The 5,549-nt window shown below is 50.6% G+C and overlaps 1 pseudogene; it reads right to left on the minus strand.

Annotated features, from left to right (window-relative positions):
- Positions 1-2,360: 2,360 nt before the first annotated feature.
- LOC103265034 lies at positions 2,361-4,584 on the minus strand (annotated as a pseudogene).
- Between the last annotated feature and the right edge of the window lie 965 nt (positions 4,585-5,549).

A 5,549-nucleotide genomic window follows, 5' to 3' on the forward strand; every position in this document is an offset into this window, starting at 1 on the left:
GTCTATTTAAAATTGATCTTTTTGTGCTTAAGTTGGAATGTAAAAATATTACCACTATAGAGATTTATTTACCCTCTTTCTTGAAGAGTAAAAATGGAGAAAAATAGTCTCTCTCTCTCTCTTTCTCTTTTTTATATAGTTTATTTACTATTTGTCTCATTTTTCTTCATTCTTAATTTTCCAATTTACCTTCTGGTACCACTTCTGTCTATATTAAGAATATGTTTTACTAATTCTTTCAGATCAGGTTCTTTCACCTGAGAAAGTGATTAATTTTCCCTCACTCCTTAAAAATATTTTCAATAAATGCAGAATTCTGGGTTAATAGATAGTTTCATTTGGCACTTTAAAAACATGGCTCTTTCTGGCCTCCAATTATTTATTTTTAGAAAAGGCATTAATTATTGTCAGTTTGGCAATAATAAAGAGCCATATTGTCAATTTAGCTCTTTCAAAATTTATTTTAAATTTGACAAAAACGATGTATGTTTGGCCTCCATAGTGTTTTCCATAACAGTTATTCTAGTTTACAATGCCACCACCAGCGTGCAACCATTTCTTTGCTTGACATCCTTAGCAACATTTGTCATTGTCTATCTTTTTTATAATAGCCAATCTAATTGGTGTGAGGCAATATCTTTAATTGGGGCTTTAATTTTCATTTCTCTGATACTTAGTGACATAAATACTTTTAAAAATACAATTGTTGGCCATATGTATATTTTCTTTTGAGAAATGTCTATTCAGACATTTATGCCTATTTTAAAATCAGATTTTTATTCTTACCATTGAGTTGTTTTGAGTTCCTTGCACTGTTTATCAGATTTATGATTATCAGACATTTTGTCCCATTCTGTAGGTTGTCTCTTCACTCTATTGATTGTTTCTTTAACTGAACATAAATGTTTTAGACTGAGTTATATTTATCTATTTTTTGTTTATTCTGTGCTTTGGAATAACCCACATGGCATCAGACCACCCTCCCGAGTCCATGCAGACACTAGTTCTTTAGGAAAACACTACAGTCTACCTTCTTCAGCTAATTTACTAGAGTTTGGGGTGGGGTGTCCCTAGAGGGCTGGGGTCAGGGTTCTTATGGTCTAATCTCATTTTTAAGGAAGACCCTTAGTTTTTTCTCTTTGAAAAAAGTTATTCTGCCATTTTAAAAAATGTTTCTGCGTGTAACCAAAAATAAATATTTTTTTTTTTCTTTAAGACCTTCAAAGAACACAACAGAAAAGAGAAGCAAAAAGTCACAGGAACTTAACCCTTAACACATCTCGTATAAATATTGCTTCCAACGGCATCTGCTGACCGTGGTGGTTTCACAGTCGCGGGGTGTGTCAGGCTGACTGTGTCCCCTAAGACGGGTCTGGGGCGCCTCTTCGGGACCCCCCATCACACAATTGTCACACACACATCTTACACATCACACAAGTGTCACACACACATCTTACACATCACACATGCATCACACACACATCACACACCTGTCACACACATGTTACATTCCAGGGTCCAGGCCTGCTCAGGCCATGTCCGGGCGCAGTGACAGTTACCTCCCCGGGGGGGGTGCAGAGGATGGGCTGGTAAGGGGGTCACAGTGGTATGGATAGACGAGATCAGGCAGTTGCTTGTTTGGACAGTTGATACTTCAATGAACACATTTCCTCTCGTTTTTTGGCTTTTTTCATTATTTCTCTCTGGCCAATCCCACTTTATTTCCAGAGGTCTCCTTGGTGACCTGGCCTCAGGAGGGACTCAGAGGGAGATCTAGGGACACATGGTGCAGAGCCCGTGCTGTGAGGTAGACACTTCATTCACACCTGGGAATGGTACATGCTATTTCTTCTTTTCTTTAACTCTGGACAACAATGTGGGAAGAGAAGGGTGCCCACAGGGGCTGAGGTAGGAGTGCTGGGACTCTGTGGTGGCTGAGGCCACCGTCCGCCCCTAGGACATTCATTCCGCTGAGGTAGATGCTGAGAGCCAACAGTTAAGTCCATCCTGAGAACGCAGGGAGTGGAGGCCCAACAGGCCCAGCCAGGCGGACGTGTTTTGGAGTCTAATTCACCTTCCTTTCTCTCTCTCTCCTTTTTATGATTTTCAGTTTTGCTTTTTAAAGGAAAACGTTAGTTCAGTCCCAAGTCATTTGGGTGCCAGGCAGAGGCGAGGGGCACTGGCTGGGCCCTGCAGGGACCCTATGGCTCCTCCGAGACAGGGCAGAAATGCTGGGAGCCCTGGGACCATCGGATCCACCGACAGATGCTATCTCGCCTTTGACCTGAGAACAGGGGTTGCCCTCCAGAGCTGCCGGGCTCCAGCTAATGTCCCAAGCAAGCTGGCAGGGCTGCTGTCCTTCACTGAGGGGACTGGGGCCTCCATCCTGGGGTGGCAGGGCAGCAGGCCCGGGGCCCACCGCCGATTGTCTTCCCCTTAGGATGGCTGAGCCCCCGACGGGGCAGTGTGGAGAGTGGGGTCTCCTCACAGAGGCCGGGGGCTGCAGGGTCCATGAGTCTCGGGTCCAGTTCCCGCACCCCTGCAGGGAGGCACAGCTGCTCCAGCTCCTTCCCATCCACAAGCTTCTCTTCTCCTCCCGGCTCAGGGCCAGCAGGCCGGGATCCCTCTGGGGTGGGGAGAGCTGGTTTTCTACATCCTTACACAGGAGCACCCTGCCCCTTTGGCCGAACAGCAGGAAGAGGACACAGAAGATGATGCAGGTGACACCGATATGGATACCAACAGCCATGCCTGTGGTAGATGTCTGGGCGGCGTCCTCCTTCTGGCAGTGGCAAGGTGGGCTCAGGTCTGTCCTCTCAGATGCTCCCCGCAGGGACACAAAGCGGATGGTGGTGTTGCCATCCCCGTGCCGGTTGTAAGTCAGCAGCTTCAACTCGTACACCACAGAGGGATCCAGCCGGCTGAGATTGTATGAGGAGGCTGTGAGTGGCAGCAGGATGGGGCCGGTATAGGAGGCACCGCTTGCCGGGTGGTAGAACAGTTTGAAGCCTCCTTCCTGCGGGGCACGCCGGAGCCAGGGCTTCCACAGCAGCTGCAGGCAGGAGCTGCCCAGGACCTGCACTGACAGTGGGGGCGGTGCTAGCCAGGGTTGGCACGGAAGCCAAGCTGGCCCCCTGCAGAGTGTAGGCATTGATGTAGAAGCTGTAGGCTGTGGCGGGCTCCAGGTCGCCCACCAGGTGCTGGAAGATGCTCTTGCTGATGGCATCATGGTACCCCAGCTCTGGGAAGTTGGCCGCCTTCAGGATGTGCAGGACGTAGACGATGATCTCCCTGATGTCAGCCAGTGGCTCACTCCAGGACACGCGAACCTCGGTGGGCGACACGGAAGCTGCACACACATCACAGGGGGGCCCAGGCAGCCCTCGGCCCACAGCACAGTCAGCCTGGCGCTGGTCTGCGATGAGCCCGCACTGTTCTCGGCCACGCACTGGTAGATGGCCTCGTCCTCACGGCCGATCCCCGGAATGGTCAGTGTGCTGTTGTTTTTGAGCCTGACGTGGGACCCTGGGCCCAACACCTGTCCATTCTTCAGTCATATGATATGGGGGGGCGGCTCGCCCTGGGCCTGGCAGGTGAACACACAGCCGTGGTCCCGGGTGGCCTGGACATGGACTGGGGGTGCTGGACAAACTCTGCCGGGGCTTGCACCACTAGTCGGCCCTGTGCTGTCCTCCTTACACGGGTGCCCGGCCTATTGGTGGCACAGACATAGACGCCGGAGTGCTGGACAGTCATGTCTGAGATGATGAGGTTCCCGGTGCCCAGGACCTGGATACCTTCCACCCCAATGGGGCGGCCAACCAGGTGGCTCCAGGACACAGTGGAGCGCGGGTTGCCCATGGCGACGCACTCCAGCAGAGCTGTCTGGTGCACTGTCAGGGTGAGGTTCTCAGACCCCACAAGGATCGCTGGCTCCTGGTAGGCCCCAGAGCCTGAGCCTGACACGGGAAGTCTGGCCCAGTGGCTGACCTGGACACTGGCGATGTTGGAAGCCACACAGTGGAAGATGCCGCTGTCCTCGGCCCAGAGTCCTGTGATCTGCAGGACCCCCTTGGACAGCAACGTATGTCTCTCGTCATCCATGTCAATGGGGACTCGATTCTTCTACCACATGATCAGGGGCTCTGGAAGTCCATGGATCTGGCACTGGAAGCGAGCCGCCCCGCCCTCCTCGCCCACGGTGGCCTGGGGGTGCACGTGGAAGTCTGACATGGTTGCAGCCTGGATGCAAGCCTTCCGGCTGACCACCAGCCCAAAGCGGTTCTGGGCCACACACTCCTAGTCGCCCTCGTCCGAAGGGCTGCATCCCTGCTCCGGCCGGAAGCGATGGATCACCAGCGACCTGTTGGCCAGCAAGGTGGCATGGAAACTCTGCGGTAGCTCCACCCCATTCTTCCCCCAGGTGAGGCGCAGAGGGGGTGTCCCCTCTACCCTGCAGCACAGCACCACAGGCTGTCCAGGCCTGGCCACATCATCGTGGGGCTCCACGACAAATGTCAACTCAGCAGAGTGGGCAAGACCCTTGCCCGGCGCGGGCAGCAGCAGCGGCAGCAGCAGGGGCAGGAGCAGGAGCCGGGGCAGGGGCGGGCGCCGGGGCGCGGGGCTCAGCGTGGCCATGGATCTCGGGCCTCTCCCCGCGGCTACCGGGATCCCGCGGCTCACGGCGCCCCGCGCGACCTGGGCCCGTGACGAGCGTGGGTGGTCGGGGTCCCGGGCCGCGTGCCCGCGGAGAGCGGGGGCAGCGCCATCTTCCCCGCCGGAATTTGTCAGCCCCGCAGGTGCGCGCCCAGCCGCCCACCGCTGCGCCCCCTGAATTTATATTTTTTAAAAATGCCCAGATCCATGTCATGAAACATTTATCTTATGTTTTCTTTAAATAGTTTTAAAGTTTTAGGACTTACAAAATGTCTTTAATACATTTTGAGTAGATTTTTGTAGGTTGTGTGAGACACGGGTCTAATTTTATTCTTCTGAATGTGGATATTCAACAGTCTTAATGCCAATTATTGAAGAAACTGTTTCCCCCCAGGTATATTATATGCACTTTTGTTGAAAATAAATTGATTGTGTGTGAATTTATTTCTGGGCTCTCCATTCTGACACATTTGTCTGTGTATCTATTTTTATGCCAGTACCATGCTATTTTGTCTGTTATAGCCTTTTAATATATTTTGAAGTTAGGATGTGTGGGCTTCCAGGTTTGTTATTTTTGCTCAAGACTGCTTTGGCTATTCAGGGTCTTCTACACTTTCACATAAATTTTTGATATTTTAAATTTCTGTGTAAACTGTCATTGGAATTTTGGTAAGGATTGCATTGAATCTGTAGATTGCTTTGGATAGTTTAGATATTATAACAGTAATAATTATTCTAATCCATAAACATGAGATACTTTTCCATTTATTTGTGTCCCTTTCAATTCAATTTTGTTCATCAATGTTTTATGGATTTCAGTGACTGGGTCTTGGTAAAATTTTTCCTAAGTAACATTTTGGCAGCTATCCAAATGGAATTGCTTTCTTGATATG

The sequence above is a fragment of the Carlito syrichta genome, unplaced genomic scaffold, assembly GCF_000164805.1.
Source record: "Carlito syrichta isolate Samal-C Ts95f unplaced genomic scaffold, Tarsius_syrichta-2.0.1 Scaffold305807, whole genome shotgun sequence".
Taxonomy (NCBI): Eukaryota; Metazoa; Chordata; class Mammalia; order Primates; family Tarsiidae; genus Carlito; species Carlito syrichta.